We start from the raw sequence: 21,164 nt of genomic DNA, 5'->3' as shown, positions 1-21,164 counted from the left end.
GCCAAGCTTTCTCACATACCCATGTTAGACAAGCTCGAGACTCAAACCCATGCAAACTGAGGTGATGGCAGTGATCTAGAACAGTGAGCGCTTTAGACCACTTGCCACTCAGGGTCTCCCTATCTTTGTAACATGGAAAGTATTTTTATCAGCATTAACCAAGTTTTCTTTTTGTAAATTTCTGATTCTGGGTTAAAAGAGACATTTCCTTCCAAACTGGTTTCACACCAGAAGCTCACATAGCTTTTGGTTTCCACTGAATCCTCAGCACTTTGGTAAGCCTATGTATATCACTGCAAAAGCAGTTTTGTGCTTAAAGCTATCCTGATCACTAACAAAGCATCCACTGCAATGTCTGGTAGTCCAGTCCCAATAAAATTTACTATAAAATCCATGGCAAAAGTTTAGAAAAACTGAATCCATAGTTTTAAAACTCCATAAAAATCCATGACAAATTTTCATTAAAACTGAATCCATAGCTTAACAAATGTGCCAAAAAAATCCACCAAAATCCATGGCAATGGTGTACAAAGTAACAATCCTACTGAAATCAACAGCAAAAGTTCATCAAAACCAAATCCACAGTTTTATAAGTCCACCAAACATTCCACCGAGACCCACATCAAAGATGTATAAAAACTGAATCCAGTTTTTTAAAACAGACTTCAAATAATTCCCCTGAATCTATGGCTCACTGTAACTGTATATCCCTTTGAAACTTATCCAAGTTTTGTTTCTCAGGAATACCACCATTGCCAACAAATGCTGCAAAGTTCTTTTAACAGCACAGAAAACAGTATAGCTATAAAATTGTGACTGATCCTACAAACCAGAATGCCTTACAGAGCTTCAAACCAGAATGCCTTACAGAGCTTAAGGCATTTGTTTTAACTGGGGATCAAATTAAGATGTTAATCACCTGACCAACATGAGCTCCAGAGTCAGTTTGGTGTAAATGGCAATAGATTTGACATTAAAATAAACATTAAACCCACAGAGCCCTGGCCTGGCTACAACTAGCTGACCCTGGGTCACACAAGTCCAACATTTATAATAGAAAGATAGATATTATAATCATCTCATAATAACATCATATTCAGTCAAACCTATGACTGAGATCAAAATGTAATCATCCTGGTGAGTGATTATCTGCACAGAATCTGTTTCCTGATGGTGCCGGATAATTTACATTTTACTGTATTTGTAATTTGACAATAACATAGATTTTGCATTCTGTATAACCTTGTCTTGTATAAATCAAGAAAAAATTCAATCTTGCTATAATTCTATCAGAGAAGCAACAGGCTAAAACAACTGTAAAACTGCTACGAATGAAACTCCTAATCCGTAACATAAAAAAGGACTAGATTTGTTTTTGTAAAACATGTATGCTGCCACGTCAGACTGTTATGACTCTTGAGATCTTAAATTAAGTAATAGAAAAAAGCAAAACCAATAAGTTTATTAAAATAAACAATTTATTTTTCTAAGTTACAAAGACAAAATTTATGAGGAACTTCACAGTATTGTAAACGAAATCCCAAATATTTCTAAATGTTCTATCACAAGTCTAAAAGTTTAGAATGTTCTGAATAAATTCCAATAGTGAATGTGTTGATATGCCCACTGTTATTGTGTAGAAATAATTGTTCTTTTAGTCATAATGACATTGACCTTTGACATTTTTACTATGAAACTGATAGGGTTTTTTCTTACCCCAAAGTGCAAGCTATGTACAGTTTGATCCCTATAGGTAAAGCAGAACTAATGATATTGTGTGCAAGTTGCAGTGACCACACCTTAACCAACTGGATCTAAACTGGATAGGTTTCTTACTTACCACAGGTGTAAGGTATCCACAAAGTTTGTTGGAGGCATGTGCTCCACAGCAAAAGTTATCAGGAAGGAAAAGTTAACAGACAGGGTATTAGAATAATATGCTCTGCCAAAATGCCAGACATAAAAAGGATTAGAGTTGTGTTTTTTGAACATGTATGCTCCCACTGCAGACATACCTGCCATACCATGGTGTCATGCTGAAAACAATTTTTTTTCTAAAACCACATGACATGGTTGTGTTTTGCAAAACATGATTTTCAGTAAACTTTGAAGAGAAAAAAACAACAACACTTAAGTGTATGCCTGTAACAACAGGTAGCATATATAAACAGTCCAGATTGGAGCTGATGAAAAACTATCCTTTGGGCATTTTAACAGAGGCAAAGAGATCATTTTCACATATTACTTAATTGGCAGATAATAGCTAGTGTGATGTGTTGAGCACTTTGAAGACTGCAGTGGAAGAGCCCATTATGTTAATTTTTGCATAGGTAAAGCTCACAAAGTGGAACAGCCCAATATAGGTAAATCAATGAGATGCTAGATGTGTATTGAAGAATCAAAGTGATTACAAATCATTGCCTTCAATGAAAATGTTTACACCATTTGTATTAAAAATTATTGACGAATTTGTAAACAGCAGCAATGTTTCTTTGACACTGAAACTTATTTCATATAAATAAAAGCAAAGCATGATTATTTCAGTTGTTGGAATAGTGTTTAAGTGTGATTCATTTTTTTAAGGCTATTCAGAAAGCAATTAGCTATATGCAAAGCAAGCAAAACCCAGCAAAATAAATTTAAGAACTCTTGGTTGATGGAGTTTTACTTTGTGAAGCACATCAGTGTTGGGGGGCGGGGAGTCTCCATAACAGAGGAGTTAAGGGCTCACACTGTGAGGATGGCTCTGCCAGTTCTGGAAAGACAGCCCACCAAAATGTTCTTCTTTCTTGGAATATGCCAAATGTGTTATGTTCTCTGATGTGGCCCAGTTCAGGAGATTCCAGACTTCTATATAAAGAGATGGGGAATGTGTGCTTCCTTGATGTCAAAGATAAGCTACATAAGATGTGTCGTCCAAGGAGACCATGACACATTGACTCCTTACCCTTCTGATGCACCCTTGCAACACTAGCTATACTGCCTTCATTTCAAGGTTGTTTATTTGGAGGGATGATTTGGATGGGGTCTTAAGTCTGTGTAGAATTATGCCCTCCAGTTCTAAATGAGTGCCCCAACTGGAATCTGATGCATTGGCAAACAGATAGGAATGGTGTTCTGGTGCATGCATGGGAACTCCAATCATGAATTTGTCCTGATTCATCCACCATTGCAAATGGTGAAATGCAAGTCCTAGAAAGATCTGTGTTGATAGAGAATCTTTGTGAGCTTTCCACCTTGCGAGAAGGAGGAACTGTAGAGGTTACATATGAAGATGTCCTAACAGAACCAACCTGGCAGCTGAATTCAAAGTTCCCAGAAAGGACAGGTACAGTCAAGCAGAAAAAGCTATTTTTGCTCATAGTATCTCAACAGCACCAGGATTCGATTTACTAGATCCAGTGAAATTCATACCAAGTTCTGGTTTATGAGGAAATTCATCCCCATGTAAACAAAGTCTTGTGATGGAGTGAGTTCCAATTTTTCCTTGCTGGGCAAAAGGCCCAATTGAGTTACCACAGACTAACAGCATTATAGATCCTGATGAAAGGATTGGATTTCAATACTGTGCATTAGCCAGTCAGCGAAAAACTGGAGAACTGATATTTGCAGTAATCTGAGGTATCTCACCATTATTCCTTTAACTCAGGTGAAAATTCTTGGTGTGGAATAAAAAAAACAGACATCTGCAGTGAGGAGGAAATATTGGGATGTGTAGATAGGCATCCTGAAGGTCGATTGAGACTGCCCATTCTGGATTGGGGAAGTGGTCTCCATCTTGAAAAGTTCTTCCAAAGGAAACCGGTTTAAGAGGCAGAGGTTGCTTATAATGCAAAACTTTCCACTTTTCTCGGTAACCAAAAAGATACAGAAATAGAGGTGGGTAACTGATTGTTCAGGATCCTCTTGACTGCTCTTTTCTGTAAAAAGATGTGCACTTACTTCCTCCCTCAGTTTCAGTAGATTCGATTGGTGAAGAAAGATGGAGGCCCTGGATAGCCAATTCCCAAAAACTGGAGCAAGTACCCCTTGTTCACTAATGAAAGGACCCAACCATCATCCATGATGCTTGACCAGGCCTAGGAAAAGCTGCCGAGGTGAGCTCCGATGGGAATGCCTGGGAGAACGATGTGTGGAAGGAGAGGGCTCAAGTTGCAAGAGTTGCCCCCCACCCACCTCCTTCGGGAAAAGAAGGGGGCTATAAAAACTGTCTCCTTCCTCTCCAGGTTCATCGAGCATATCTGGTTTTCGGTTTCTGTGAGCCAAATGGACAAGGAGGAGGTCCATTTGAGGCTGCATACTGGACTGGGGTTCTGTCTGCCTGAAGAACTTGGCAGAAGGCTCTTGAGGTTTATTCACACTGATTTACTTCCTAGAAGAATGCAATGGGCCAAGGGTGGATGTGCTGATGATCAAACAAGTCTTGCGATGCCACAATAGGAATGAGGCCTTCAAACAGACTTGGCTTCATGCAAAGCAGCCCTAAGGATGTCTTTACTGTCATCAAGTAATACCTTTGAAGAGCTCAAAGCAATATCAGTTCAAATGTGAAGAAATTCCATCAACAGAGTCATAGAAATAGAAAGTGCATGCCAAGATGTCTTGGCTACAGCTTCCAGGACACACTGAAGGGCAGCTGGGTTAAAGGATGCTTTTCTCAGCATACTAACATAAGCAGCTGCAAAGTTCTGGTGATGAGCAGTTAGACTTTCTGTTCCATGACTTCAGTGTCTTTTAGTAAAAGGTGTGCCCAGGCTCCACTTGAAAAACTCTCACACTGGCCACACCGCCATCAAGTTGTTGAGGATTCATGGGCCACTTTTGGGAATTTATCCAATAGCATGCAGAAGAGACCAACTCTAGATGGAATGATCTCATAAATGGAGGACCAATACCTATAAAAACTTCTAAAAAAAAACTACAGATTGCAATCACTGATTAAATAACATGCCTCAAAGAAGCTTAACATCCTGCAGAATTTGTTAACAGTGGTACTGTCAACATTGTTAATATTAGTTATCAGGCTGAAAATAAGTTTTTGACTAAAGTGACATGGCATCCAATACAAAGAAAAGAAATGCTTTTCTATGATACTGAGGTAGAGCACTATAATGAGTTGATAAAAACCAGAGTAACCTTACTTTTCTTAAAAATCATCATTCATAAAATCTCATTTTAAAGTTATAAATATCGTTCACCCCTAGAAGCAAGATTTTATTATGTGGAAGTCACAGGCTTTGGGTGTGACAACTATTATGTGACCACTATTACACAGCTCAAACATCAGTAATCAAAAGGAATAAAATACAGTCATTCACATGTTAACTGCTGTTTATAACCCACCATAATATATGTGAAGTATAATCATGAATATGAAAATTTCACAACTTAATAAAAATGGTTTTCCTGCCTTTAACTGTATTGGTCAGAATGAGCTTTCTGTAATGGTTATTATGAATAACCAAATGCAAAAATTAATATGGTCGTGACCTAATTATAAATACTTTAACTCAGTATGTTGTTGGTTGTAAGTATGTAGCACTAATGGACATGCATCCAATTATATGACTCGAACATTAACAGCACCAAAAGAAAAGAGCTCTAAACAATTTTTCAACCAAGTCACTGAAGTATTAAATATAGGTCAATGAAACCTCTTTTGTAATAAGAATGTGGTACTGTGCTTATCAAGATGCATCCCCTCATCAAAGCTTTGTTTTTCTAGGTAGGATGGTATGCATACAGGATGTCAAAAACCTATGTAAGCATGAATTAAATGCAAACAATGAAGCTGACAATATTAAAAAATGTGAAATGTAGGTCATTGTGACCATTTTTGTAGCAAGAGTTGGATATGAACAGAGACGCATATAATCATCTAGTTTAATGATTCAAACATGAAAAGTGCTTGAGATATGTGCCAAGGAACTCATTCCAAATTGTTGTCTTGGACTTAGGAAGAAAAGAATGAGGCAAACTAAAAACGACATGTACACGTACATACACAGGGGACATTTTTTTCATTCTGCAAAACACAGTAATAAGTTTCTGTGTTCTTACAAAGCAAAACCTTTGCTAGACATGATTTTCTGGGATAAAACTTTTTGACTAACCTGTTTGATGGAAGCCACTGTGCAATGACCCTATTCCCTGATATTAATTAAAAGATGAAAGTAGTTGCTGTTGTTGGAAAAATGCCATTTTTCAGCACACAAAAGGCTATACATGACAGCTAGTATATCTGGTAGTTGAAGAACCCTGGAAAATACCAGGAAGAACCACCAACCAATGAGAAGCTATAAAGCAGGCTGAAGGAAGCATCAACAAACTGCTGGGCTGAGACAATCAGGCTAAATGCATGGAAACTTTCACTCTAGTGTGACATCAAATGACAGCAGAACGAAGAAAAGGTGGAGTGAGACTGCTTTTATGAGACCATGCAAAGTTTAAGTACTGTCCTAGCTGATGCAACCTAACCTCACTGGCAGCTTTGAATCTCATGAAGATCTGTCTCAGTGGGAGACTGATAGGCTCTTTGGATGGAACAATCCAAGTTGAAATGGCAGCTGATAAATTATTAGAAATACCTTTGATAGAATCAGATCATATTGTCCATTTCCAATCTGATATAATTTAGCTTTATAAAAATGTAAGGACCTGACATGACAAATGAGCACATCTTGATCACTCATGCAAAGATATGATTGAGACTAAGATTTTAATTGGTTCAAGTGCTACTGAAGCTAGCTAATTTTTGGCCAGAAAGCTGAGAATGCAAACAAGAAGGATCATTGAACCATGGTAGCCAATGAATTGTAAGCAACCCTTGTCCACAGATAAAGCATAAAGGTAAGTTTCCCAAAGAAAGCTTCAACACCAGGTTTAAAAGATAGTTTAGATAATGACCAAAGGATACATAAACGGTTATACCTACACATTCAAGTTAAAGAGATAGATGAGAGTCTGGTCCTTCTGATGAAGCCTACAGAAAACTTAAGGATATTTATATAATCTTTAATGGTGTAGTCAAAGCAGTATTTTTCTTCAAAAGAAAGAAAAGAAAACAAGCAACTGCTGTCAAAAGGGACAGATCAGATCAATGTGTTGTCCACAGTGCCAAATAGGGAATACTCTCCACTTGGCACTGTAATACCTTGGAGGTTAACTGCTGTCTAGCCTGGGTGATGAAGTCTGCAACCCTGCTTGGAAACCCATTTAATTTGATAGATTGTTTGAAATAAATTCAACAAGAAGACAGAGAATCAGTGGATTGTTGTGCAGGTTTAGTTTTGTGGGTTAAATGCCATTTTTCAGCATATCATAGACTACTGATGACAGCCAGTATATTTAGTAAAGGAAAAACATGGGAGCCCCCTGGGAAGAACCACTAACAAGACACACAACCACATGAACAGAGCTGATAAGTGAGTCATTTGTAAAGGCCAGGTCCCCTGATTGTGCAGGAGAGGCAATCTATGCTATGACAGAAGATACATCAACAGAGGTATCTCCTTGTAGGCATCGTGTCAAGGAGATCACTGGACCATGACCATTATGGAACTATCAAAATGAGCCATGATACTAAAGTCCTCACTCTGTGAAAAACTTGAAGTGAGATGGCAGTGAAGAGTGCTTTAGAACACTCTGCCACCTAAGGCCCCCATTTTAGAAGCAGTTGTCAAGTTAGGTGATTTGCATCAGAGGCATAATAACTGAAGTATACGAATGTATTTCATAGGCAATTAACTAATTCTGCAGTTCTGTCAAACAGAATTAGCATATCTATGCACATTTCAAATGAAGTTATTGGCAAAGAATTCCAATCCCTTGCTTTAAATTCCAAGGCTCGCATCACTGTGACTTGTTTCATTGCAAATAAGCACCCATGCATACTCTTCCATATATGTTACACAAGTAAAATTATCCATAAATGGAATGGATAACACAGACCCCGATTTTCCAGCATACTTTTGCAATAGGTGCACTTCATATGCTGGCCATACAGTAATTTATGTGCCAAACAAAACACAACATCCATTTTGCATTTCTTTAACTTTCTCCCTGTAAACAATGGAAAAAGAAGGATGATAAATTGGAGTGTGATTGGATAGGTAGCATTGCTTTGAAGCCAAATTACATATCAAGTTCTTGGCATCAAATCAAGACACAAAGTATTTCATCTTCAGGATAATTGTGAATTTGCAACTTTTTACTGTCAAAAAATGCAAAAAAATATCTTATATGTAAACAAGTTACAAGTTATTTTTGTCAAGCCTGCTGTTTTTATTGGTAGAAAGTAAAAGAACTATAACTCTGAGGTTAATAAAAGAAATGACCTTATTTTTAGGTGTGAATAGACAACTTTTAATCTTAGGTGTGGATGCACAACCTTAAACTTCGGTGTGGATGGATAAACTTAATCAAAGGTATGGATGGACAAATGTATAGCTGGACACGCACACAAACACCAAAGTGATCAATTGCAGCTTTTGCAGAGGCACAATCATATTTCTGTCAGAACTGTCACATACATACCAACAGCTTTAGATGATTTATTTCTTAAGATTTAATTAAATCATCATTTTTGGTAGCATGTAAAAGCAAAATAATTTCTATGCAAAACTTTTCAGAAAAAAGTTTATTTTAATGGCCTTAATCTGGGTCTAAACAGGAGCTTAAAATTCTGTCTCTGAAATAACTTATACTATTTGTCAGCAACAGTTAGTAAATACATTGCTTTGTCTTATGCATTTCCTCACAATCACTTAAATCAAGCAATATTTAGTATAATCTAAAAAGAGAAATAACTTTTCTAAAGACTGTATAATACTTGGAAAAGTTTAAAATTAAATTAAATTTATGGGCTGCATTTAGGGACTAAACATGAGCATAATTTTTTTAATCTGAAATAACTTAACCACTTTCCTGTTGCAAGTGTCCAATATCCATTCTTCTAGTTCATATTCTATCAAGTCATATTTGTTGCAATTTAAAAGCTAAATATACCTCTCCCTCAATAACTTGCACACAACACTTCCACAAACATAGACAACACTATAAGTGAAGGCACGTGTTAATGAGGGACCTCCATAAATTGAAAATATTCGCTTTGATATCGAGAAAACTGGGGAGGGGGCAGCGTTAGGAACTAGGCTTTTTAATGACTGAATCCTCATTATAGTCATGTCGATAATAATTTGTAACAACCCACTTTTTCTACTAAGTTGTTCATTATTCTGTTTAAAAAACATTTATTTTCAAAGTGTCCAACACGTGAAAGATCGTTCCAACTGATTTCAACAAGCATCACGTGTATGCAAAAAAATATATGTATTACGTCACTGCTTTTAGTTTTCTTGATGAGTCTGCTTCCCATATTGGTGTTTGAGAGTATCCTGCACAATTGGGTGTCCTCAGAACTGGGAACTAGACTAACTGTTGCTACACCACCAAACAAGATTCCTTTTTTATATATAAAAAAAACAACATATTTACTTCGTGAGACAATCGTCTATGTTGAAACTCAATTTTTGTATTGTTCAGTTAGTACAATATTGATGTCGTGATTTCAGTGGAAGTAATAGTTATACTTCTTATCATCCTTGAGGATATCTCTAAATTCCATTCAAAAATTCTCTGAAGCTCGCTTGCCCACAATGGTCCGTATCTGTAAAATCAAGCTCTTTATTTTATGAACTATTCATTTCACTTCGCTACCTTGCTATCTTTGGTCAGTTATGAAATTTAAGGTAGTTTATGTTGCATTCACAATGACATTCATAAAAGTGTTCAACTGATCAAATGAAGTTTGTTCACCTGACATACGACCGGGGCCGTTAGATTTTATGTTGGTAGGATTTTCATGCCTTTTAACTTTTCGTTTATTCCACCTCCTTTATTTGTGAAAGACATAATTAACGTGATAATACAAAGGAGGCCAGATTTTAATTCAGTACAATAATAAAACAAATACTTCAAGTCAGCACTTAATTAGGTTCTCAGAAATTGCTTGCAGATATAGATGTTACAGTAGATATATGCACTTTACATTTAATTACAAGAGGACATGTTGCATTCATGATGATTACAATTAACAGGAACTAAAAGATAGAACTAGAACACAAATTTTGATTGATCAAAAAATTATTTAATTTATATACATTTATTAAAGTACTACCTCCACTTGGCATAAATTAAATTTTCATCGTTCAAAATTTCCTTACATATCATTAATTGCAGTGTACCAGGAATGTTGTTTGTAAAGAAAACGTTAAAATTTTATGAACTATTTTTAAATTTGATATTTCATAATGTTGATTAAAATTTACAGGTCTTATCTACCCTTTTCAATGATAAAATGAGCAATATATCAAAGTTTCCGTTACCAATTTTGACTGCGATTTTCTTCAAGTTCAACAAATAGGGATCAATTTTTGGGGTATTTCTGGTATAAAAAATGGGATCCATGCCTGATCCCACTTTATATGTAGGTTCGCCATTTATCAGATCACAAGTTATCGAGGGAGTGGTGTAATTTGTCTACAAACAGCTCATTTTAAATTTAATGACATTTTTAAAATAAGTCACAAGTGTTGCTTGATCTTTTCCTTTTGTCACAAGTTTAATTACATTCGATAAATCATCATTTGACTGTCGTCTGTTATGGAGGTTTTAGAAGCCTTTAGAAACAAAAACACAGAAACCGAGGACCTCTCATTGTAACTATTGCAGTCTCTCTCTCTCTCAATAATTAACAGTCTCTTTAAGTTTGTCAGGTTATTGGTTAATCTTAATCAGCATCAGACTCATGGAAAATTTCATGTTCCGATTAAGTATTAACCCTGGTAGTGCTGTGTTGTTTTGGGATGACCCTGAAACCAGTGCTGATTTGTTTCTAAATGCCATCTCTGTGTATGCTGAATTGTTTCAGTACAACACAGACTTTTTGGGCCAAATCCACATAACAACTACAAAACTAGTACTTATAATCAGACATGCTGTGAAATTGTACAAAGTGATGCACATATGCATGCAGATCGCAAACACTAAAAACGTCAGTGAAATTGAAGTGTGTTCATGGTTACCACAGCAACCAAATAGAGAAAATGGGTGGAAAAGTAATTTTTGACCACAAAAAAAATCGAATATAGTGTATACTTTTCCATCAAATATAGTTATTCTGAATGTGTACATGGACAGTTAATTTGTTTCTACATATTACATATCCTCAGTTCATTACTTTAAGGCTTATGCTAGATAAAAATTTTTTTACTTTCAAACATGTCTCTACATTTCAATATGGTACAATATTTATGTAGTTATTATTCACAAATTTTCTCTACATAAAACATAATTCTATTCACTTATATAGTTCACTGATAAGGAACAAATACTAATCATAATGAAAAATGATAATTATAAATTTTACTTTGGTTGCCATAGCGACCAAAAAGTAATGTTTGAAAGGTTTAAAAAACTGTTTAAAATAATATTGTTGGCAGATTCTTTTAGCCACTTAAATACAGCATTCATTGTTCAAAGAACTTGATGTTATCAAGTTGTTTTAATTATGAGGGTAAAATAATAAATATCATAATGTAGAACATTTATATTTGTCATGTTTTAGGGTGAAGAGAATACTGTTTATGCAATGAAGTCAAACTAACGGAAAACTAGTTATCTCATTTGAAAATTGTTGAAAGGCAGATGTCTTACAGGTTTTTTTTTGTAAACATCTCTATAAGCAATTAATGTTGGTTGCAAGAATAAATTTGATGAATACAAGTATCTCATCACATGTGACAAATGTAATAATCAACAAAAAATCCATCTGCAGGTTTGCCATCGACTGCAGTGGACTCTATTATTTCATAACATCATGTAAATGAAAGAAATATAAATTTTTCTTTTAAAATAAAGAATACTGTTAAAAAAGCTATGATTTCACACATGGAATTAACGACTTTTAGGGTTATTTCTAGACTCAAGACTACATAACTTTTCTTTTTGCCAGCTTCATTACTAAATCTTATGTACATCATAACTTTCCTCTACTATCTATTAACATGCAGACTGAATTTGATTTCTTTAATAAATTTTATAAATAATACATTCTTTAATATATGACAGCAAATATAGTTTTTGAATAACCTTCTTTACAACTCATGTTGTTTTAATTCTGATTTTTAATACATCTTATATTATGTTCAGCTAGTTTTTTTGTTTATTTTTGGGGTGCGTCCCTCTTCTGATCTTTTCAGATCATTAGAGTTTGACCCAACTTCCTAACTGTAGTTGTACCCGTAGGCTTAACATATTTGTTCAAGGTGAATTTTTGTTTATTTTCTTTCATTAAATATTTTTGGGGGTAGCTTGTATGGGTTGTGCCGGTGCGCTTTCTCATATTGTATATTTTTGTTTGTTTTCTTTAATGAAGTGTTTTTGGGGGGTTAACTTGTATCGGTTGTGCCCGAGCGCTTTCTCATATTGTATTTTTTTCTTCTATTGCATGTTTTTGGTTGATTCGGATCCTCTTATTTTTATTAAATTTTTCATTTTCCACAACTGTCAGTGGCCTACCAAATATACGTATTTAATTCTTTTACATTCTAGTGTCTACAGCTGACTGAATTGAATGCAATATCATTAGACAGAGCAATATTATCACAGCCATTAGTTTGGGTCTTGGGGCCCCGAGTGGCTGAGTGGTCTAAAGCGCTCACCGTTCCGGATCACTGCCATCTCACCTCTGTCTGCGTGGGTTCAAGTCCAAGGCTCGGCTAGCGTGGGTACGTGGGAAAGCCTGCCAGTAGCTTCTCGTGGGTCGGTGGTTCTTCCCTGGGTTTTCCAGGGTTCTTCCTCCACCAGTTATACTGGCTGCCATGTATAGCCTATCTTGTGCTGAAAAATGGCTTTAAACCCTAGATCATCAACAAAAAAAGTTTGGGTCTTCTCGCGACACAATTGAGTAGTGTACCAATTTTTGGTTATATATGGTAATGAAACAGCCAAAAATGCCAGTGTGCAACCAAGTTAGCTCTTTGATCTTTACCACCAAGTGAGGCAGAAATAAACAGAAGTATGAACACTGAGATGGAGTTTGAAACACAGGGGAGCTCTTGTGTCCGGTACACATGTATGATAGTGATATTGGTTATCAAGTATTCTTTTGAGCAGAGCTGTACATTTGAGAGGCCTGAAAGACATTATTACCAAAATTTAACATAGATATTTCTCATTGATTATAAATTATAGAGCAAGAGTTGTGAGGTTTTCAATAACAACTGATAACTGCAACTTGCCAAAAATATTTGCAATAAAATTTATCAAGACTAATTTTAACAGATCATAACTTCCACTTTGTCAAACATTTGAGGAAAAAAATATAAGAGATCAATCTTTTTATGTTCACTGGCCTACCTCGGAAACTAGCTGTTTTAATGAAACAAAATGAACTGACGAGGAAAAAAAAGATAAGATTTCTACTGGGTCGAAAGTGCATATTGGATGAAGGTCTTGATTATTAGATTCCAAAGTCACATACATGAATATTTGTTTCACTGATGTTCTGTTATAGTGATGCAGAGCCGTGATCTTTCGAGACATTTACATATGCTATCACCCTGTTATTATTAGCACATGATTAATGATTGGCCTAGACTGGACATCCGTAGACGCCACTGTCCTGTGCCATAAAAATATGGTATCCGCACACAGAGCCAGGTGACATTTGACCATAAATATATGGTTCCTGCATACAGCCAGGTGATGTTATCCATAAATATATGGCTTCCACACTACCAGGGTTAAGCATGTCTGTGTTATCAGCCCAGGCAATGCATGAGCCACAGCAGCTTAGTTGCTAGAATATTGGGCTTGTACTACATGGGTAGCAGGTTTGATGCCCACAAAGGCAAGCCTGGATTGACCGCCTCAGCAGGTCCTTGTGAAAGGCACTATAATAATAATAATAATAATAATGACCTTATTTAAAGAGGGTAACACAATTAGCTAAAAACTAATCTACCTTGAGGCCCTCATACAAAGGAATTTATTTATTTAAGCTGCATCTCTGAAGCCACTGAATATATTGGGTTTGGAAGAAGGAAATAGAGTGGGCATTTCTAATCTCAGCTGGAATACTATTCCAGAGCAGAGTTCCAGAGTATTGGAAACTTTTTTTAAATAACTCCTTATTTGGTTTGGGAATTTTATACTGTTTGGTAGACATGGATTGCAGGTGGGGAGTATTACCAGGTAGCCTATACTGGAATAGTGATTGTAAATATTCAGGAGCACTATTCTGAGATATCCTGTACATTAATTTGGCTTTTCTCAAACAGATTCGGTCTTTAATAGGTAATATTTTTAACCTACCAGCTAAACTTTCCTTGCTTTCTTTCTGGATTGATATTAGCCCAAATGCTCTTTTTTGAAGATGTGCCAGCTTTGCTATGTTTTTATCATTTGAATTACCCCATACTGTACTACAGTAGTCCAAATAGGGTTGTATGTAACTGTTATAAAATAGTTTCCTGTGCCTTTCAGGGAGAAAATGTCTTATCCTACTGAGAAGCCATACTCAGTTTCCATTCCTCAGCATGATAATGCCAATAATGTTTTAAAGTCAAAAGCAAAACAAACCAATGTTTTACAAGCTAATTTGATGTGTCTGGAAATTTCATCTCTTTGTAGCCACAACTACCTGAATCATCTATTGTTTGATTAGCTGCTTAACTGTCTTAATATCTTAATGATTTGATAAGCTATAAAACTCTGCGTTGATTCAAATAATCCCGGGGGAAGGAAATGTGACACCAGTTGAGAACTGTCTTCACCAGATATATACATAGCTGACTCATTTTATATCCAGCAATCATAGGCAGTAACATGAATACTCTCCTTGCTGATACCCTCATTTATATTTGAAGAGGCAGTCACTCTAAAGTAGGGGTATCAAACACGTGGCTCACAGGTTGCATGCAAAATAATCGGCATAACAAAGGTGGTGCAGCTCATAGGCCATCAAAAATACCCTTACCTGGCCCTCAGGGTGGTATTAGTTTGAGAATCCCTGCTCTATAACAATGTTTGTGGTCTAGTTGTTAATATATGTGCGTCATATATCTCTGGGAGGAGTAGTGCAGCAGAGATGAATCTCTGCTATATATGTCTCTGGGTAGAGTACTGCTGCAGGGATGAATATGTGCTATATATTCTCTGGTACTGCAAGACGGATGCATCTGTGCTAAATATATATCTCGGTAGAGTACTGCAGCAGAGATATATCTATATTATATATGCCTCTGGGTAGAATTCTGCAACATTGATGCATCTGTGCTACATATATCTCTGGGTAGAGTACTGCAGCAGGAATGTATCTGTGCTATATATGACTCTCGAGTACTGCAACAAGGATGTCTCTGCTGCATATTTCTCTGGGTAGAGTACTGCAACAGGAATGTCTCTGTGCTACATATAGCTCTGGGTAGATTCATGCAGCAGGGATGTATCTGTGTTATATATGCCTCTGGGTAGAGTACTGCAGCAGGGATGTCTCTGTACTACATATATCTCTGGGTAGAGTACTGCAGCTGGGATGCATCTGTGCTACGTATATCTCTGGTTAGAGTCATGCAGCAAGGATGTATCTGTGCTATATATGCCTCTGGGTAGAGTACTGCAGCTGGGATGCATCTGTGCTAAACATGCCTCTGGGTAAAATACTGCAGCAGGGATGTCTCTGTGCTACATATATCTCTGGATAGAGTCATGCAGCAGGGATGTATCTGTGCTATATATGCCTCTGGGTAGAGTATTGCAGCTAGGATGCATCTGTGCTAAACATGCCTTTGGGTACAGTACTGCATTAGGGATGTCTTCTGTGCTACATATATCTCTGGATAGAGTCATGCAGCAGGGATGTATCTGTGCTATATATGCCTCTGGGTAGAGTACTGCAGCTGGGATGCATCTGTGCTATATATGCATCGGGGTAGAGTACTGCAGCAGGGATGTATCTGTGCTATATATGCCTCTGGGTAGAGAACTGCAGCCGGGATGCATTTGTGCTACAGATATCTCTGGATAGAGTCCTGCAGCAGGGATGTATCTGTGCTATATATGCCTCTGGGTAGAGTACTGCAGCAGGGATGTCTCTGTGCTACAGATATCTCTGGATAGAGTCATGCAGCAGGGATGTATCTATGCTATATATGCCTCTGGGTAGAGTACTGCAGCTAGGATGCATCTGTGCTAAACATGCCTCTGGGTACAATACTGCATCAGGGATATATCTGTGCTATATATGCCTCTGGGTAGAGTACTGCAGCTGGGATGCATCTGTGCTATATATGCATCGGGGTAGAGTACTGCAGCAGGGATGTATCTGTGCTATATATGCCTCTGGGTAGAGTACTGCAGCTGGGATGCATCTGTGCTATATATGCCTCTGGGTAGAGTACTGCAGCTGGGATGCATCCGTGCTACATATATCTCTGGGTAGAGTACTGCAGCTGGGATGCATCTGTGCTATATATGCCTCTGTGCTACATATGCCTCTGGGTAGAGTACTGCAGCTGGAATGCATCCGTGCTACATATATCTCTGGGTAGAGTACTGCAGCTGGGATGCATCTTTGCTATATATGCTTCTGGGTAGAGTACTGTAGCAGGGATGTATCTGTGCTACATATGCCTCTGGGTAGAGTACTGCAGCTGGGATGCATCTGTGCTAAACATGCCTTTGGGTACAGTACTGCAGCTGGGATGCATCTGTGCTATATATGCCTCTGTGCTACATATGCCTCTGGGTAGAGTACTGCAGCTGGAATGCATCCGTGCTACATATATCTCTGGGTAGAGTACTGCAGCTGGGATGCATCTTTGCTATATATGCCTCTGGGTAGAGTACTGTAGCAGGGATGTATCTGTGCTACATATGCCTCTGGGTAGAGTACTGTAGCAGGAATGTATCTGTGCTACATATGCCTCTGGGGATAGAGTATCTTACGACTCAATGACTTTAAACTATGTAAAAGAAAAAAGCAAAAACCAACCAGTGTGTACAATTCAACCAATATTACATTTCCTTTAAATACAAAGTGAAAATTCAAAAAAGAACTTTCAGTATTGTGAATTAAATCCTAAATAGTCCTAAATGTTTTATCATAGGCCCAAATCTATAAAGTTCCACTTGAATTCCAGTGGTATTCCAAGTAAGAGTATTTTGATGCATCACAATAATATAATCCAAAATGTTCTTGTCTGAATTCACCATATTTCCAAATTAATGTTCCTGTCCAAGAATATTATTGAGCATTTTGAAATTCCAGTGAATAATGTGTGTTTTTGGCTTGTAGTCATATTGATACAATGTCTGCAGTGTGGCAGTTTATAGTGACATCTAGTACTGGGGCATTATGCTGTAGACTTGTAGCATCATGTCCCCCCCCATCACATTATCCTGACACCAGGCCGACCAGTTCTAATACTAACCTCTTAATGCTGAGCACCAAATGAGGCAGCTGGTAGTATCATTTTTATAAGTCTTTGGTATGGTTTGGCCAAGGTTCAAACCTGTGACCTCCCAATCTGAGGCAGACACTCCTAGGTCACCAGAGCAGTCAATCCAGTGAATAACAATTTGAATAAATAAATTAATCCACCCAAATGAAAAAAATGAACACAACAATGACGTTGATTCTGCTTCAGATGTTAATGCAGGAAAGAGGAAATTTTAGTTAAGCGATAAGCAAGATTATATACTCCTCTATCTGACCTAGGCTGCAATCACCATTTTCTGAAGGAAAAAAACTTTCGCGTAATGGCATTTTCCATTCTAGACGATTCTAAGGTTAGAATCAAGGCTGTATCTTTTAATTCAAATTCGGGTAAACATTTACATTAATAATGATCTGAACATTTAATTAACAATCACAGAAAAAATTCTAACCTTGTATTCTATTAAAATGTCACCAGTCGGGTACACAATGAACTTGATTTTAGACAAGGTCAGGTACACAATACAAATCTATATAACATATAATCGTTAAGAAAAAGCAACAAATAATAGAAATATATATAACAAGTGCTATAGAAGGAATGCATCTGAGTGACATATATCTCTGTAGAGTACTACAGCAGTAATGTCACTGCTACATATATCTCTGGGTAGAGATGTTGCTGTGTTACAAATCTCTGGGTAGAGTACTACAGCAGGGATGCTGCTGTGCTATTAGGTGGAGTACTGCAGCAGAGATATTTTTATGCTACATATGTCTCTGGGTAGAGTACTGCAGTAGGATGATATGTCTTTGGGGAGAGTAATGCAATAGGAATGTCTCTGTACCATCTACGTGTTTGGAAAGATTAACACTGGTTTATTTACATGTACTGCTGCAGGAACATCTCAGTGCAAACTAAGATCCATCTCAAATAACAGTATCTAAACCAACTCTTCAGTAACATGGTGAGAGTTTTACTTTTTCTCTGTAGTGTCATGGTCATACATGATACACTAAAGTGGGTGGTATTATAGAAAGGTAGACAGATGTAGCTCTACAATGATACCAAATAATCTGGAATATCTAGCTGCTCTACAAAATACAGAGAGAAAAACCTCATTTTTTGGACCCGTCTTTTTTTTACCCAAAATTTGCCCGTGGTCGGAATCTGATTTTGCGTCCGGATTTTAGACTTTTTTGTCTCAGATCTAAGGCAAATCGGTAGGAACTGCAAACAGACAGATGAGCCTTTGCAAAAAGCAGGATAAGATGGACATTTGGAATAAAGAGTGGTCTCCATAAAAAAATAATGGCTCCGTTTAGCAAAAAAAATTATAAAAAGTCAAATAGCCAATGAAAATCGATGTTTCTAACACCACTAGGCAGTATGTTATTGACAGATGACTGGAGACTTGGGATTTTTCAAGTCTATTCAGAAATAGCTTTCAAAATGTGTTTCCTACTCGATTTTTAGGCAAAAATGACAAAAAGCTCCTGGGGTTAATGTGTTAAAGAAGCATATAAATCAGAAGTTCCCAACCTTTTCTGGCTGCGACTTTAAAAACTATTTTACCACCCTCAAAATAAATCCTGGTGACCCTCCAGAACATCCTTGCAACCCTGATCTGGGTTGCAACCTGGGGGTTGGGAACCAATGATGTAAGATTCAGTACTACTCTTCTTTCTCCTCAACTTTAATACAATGCTCTTTCATGTACTCACCTATAATGTCTTAGGTCAATCTTTATATAAATCCTGTACCTACTCATCTGTAATGCCTGCTACATATTCAAAAACAGTATATCAATGGATCAGTTTCAGTTTTACAATACCCAAAAATAATGCTTGCAAAATCTTTAAGTTCCAAAATGAAGCGCTGGTAGAATTATAAACAATCAAAATGTCAGAACATGAAAAATATATTAATTAATGCCAAATGGATTTACAGTGTTTAACTGTCAAACAACTAAAAGGATACTTAATTCTTATTTAAGTGTCAGCGGACAAACAGCTAAGCTGATGTAGCATACCTATGCCCTAATTTACAGAAAAAAGTATGTCTCGCAGTATAAAAAAAGAGAATATTGCTATTTCAATAAAAATAATAAAACTATAGAATAACGCTATTTTAAATTACAATACCAAAACTAGAGAAATTGTTAAATTAAAATACCAAAACTATAGAATAACGCTATTTTAAATTACAATACCAAAACTAGAGAAATTGTTAAATTAAAATACCAAAACTATAGAATAACGCTATTTTAAATTACAATACCAAAACTAAGAAATTGTTAAATTAAAATACCAAAACTATAGATTAACGCTATTTTAAATTAAAATACCAAAACTATAGAATAACGCTATTTTAAATTACAATACCAAAACTAGAGAAATTGTTAAATTAAAATACCAAAACTATAGAATAACGCTATTTTAAATTAAAATACCAAAACTATAGAATAACGCTATTTTAAATTACAATACCAAAACTAGAGAAATTATTAAATTAAAATACCAAAACTATAGAATAACGCTATTTTAAATTAAAATACCAAAACTATAGAATAACGCTATTTTAAATTAAAATACCAAAACTATAGAATAACGCTATTTTAAATTAAAATACCAAAACTATAGAATAACGCTATTTTAAATTAAAATACCAAAACTATAGAATAACGCTATTTTAAATTAAAATACCAAAACTATAGATTAACGCTATTTTAAATTAAAATACCAAAACTATAGATTAACGCTATTTTAAATTACAATACCAAAAACTATTGCATAATGTTTTTATTATATTAAAATACCAAAACAACAGAATGTTATTTAATTAAAATACCAAAACAACAGAATAACGTTATTTTAAATTAAAATACCAAAACTAGGGAATAGTGTTAAATTAAATTACAAATTTTAAGACAATGGTCAGACTTAGATCCAAGATTCTGATAATCTGTTTTCAGGGTTTAACATTAGTCTGGTTAAGTTAGATACTAGTAGATTTCACTAAAGACTAAAACTGGTATTAGTCTAATAGTACTAAGGGAAATTTTATTTCAAACTGGAGTTCAACAGAAAGGGTGTTGTGGGTTGGGAGGCTGTTGCCTTCTGAATCTGCAGGGATAATGATTGTTTTTCCACTGATTTTAGCTACAGTTTATTTAAACTACATACCTCTAAACATGCTTTAATAGCTAAACTGTATATACCTCTAAACATTATTTTACAAATAAAATATTGGGGGCAATTAAAAGTAGATAAAATACATTCTAAAGCAATCATTTAGTATAAACCAATTTCTATGAGATATTTTTCATTTGCTTAGGTGTGTGTTATTTATTTTATCATAAACATATCGGGTAATAGGTTGATTATTAATATTATTATTAATTATTATTATTATTATTATTATTATTATTATTATTATTATTAAAGATCCATACATAGTGAATGCTTATATTTATTTATCAACACAAGTACATGTACATGATGTCATGATATTATTCAGACTTTCCAACGTCAATCTTCACTTCCAAGTCAATATAAATAACATTCACCCTGCAGTGATAGCCTCATTTTGATTGTTAGCAATTGATGTCATAAACGGCAACTCGTCCTAAATGCATGAAGTTAAAGGGGTCCATTATCTAGT

At 35.9% G+C, this 21,164-nt stretch overlaps 1 protein-coding gene across 4 annotated transcripts in view; it reads right to left on the bottom strand.

The window, feature by feature from the left end:
• The window catches only part of LOC149796437 (four and a half LIM domains protein 2-like), a 279,497-nt gene that overhangs the window by 63,122 nt on the left and 195,211 nt on the right, over positions 1–21,164 (bottom strand). Inside the window, exon 1 of one of the 4 annotated variants that reach the window (XM_089961118.1) lies at positions 1,841–1,951. The exons of the other annotated variants lie outside the window; for them this stretch is intronic. The gene's annotated coding sequence lies outside the window, so the exon portion shown is untranslated. Of the gene's footprint in view, positions 1–1,840; positions 1,952–21,164 lie in introns of those variants that run through there. 4 annotated transcript variants of the gene reach the window in all.

The sequence above is a fragment of the Sinohyriopsis cumingii genome, chromosome 6 (assembly GCF_028554795.1).
Source record: "Sinohyriopsis cumingii isolate HCF-2022 chromosome 6, ASM2855479v2, whole genome shotgun sequence".
Classification (NCBI taxonomy): Eukaryota; Metazoa; Mollusca; class Bivalvia; order Unionida; family Unionidae; genus Sinohyriopsis; species Sinohyriopsis cumingii.
Note: the sequence above shows the minus strand (reverse complement) of the source record. Positions and strands in the feature narration are given on the sequence as shown.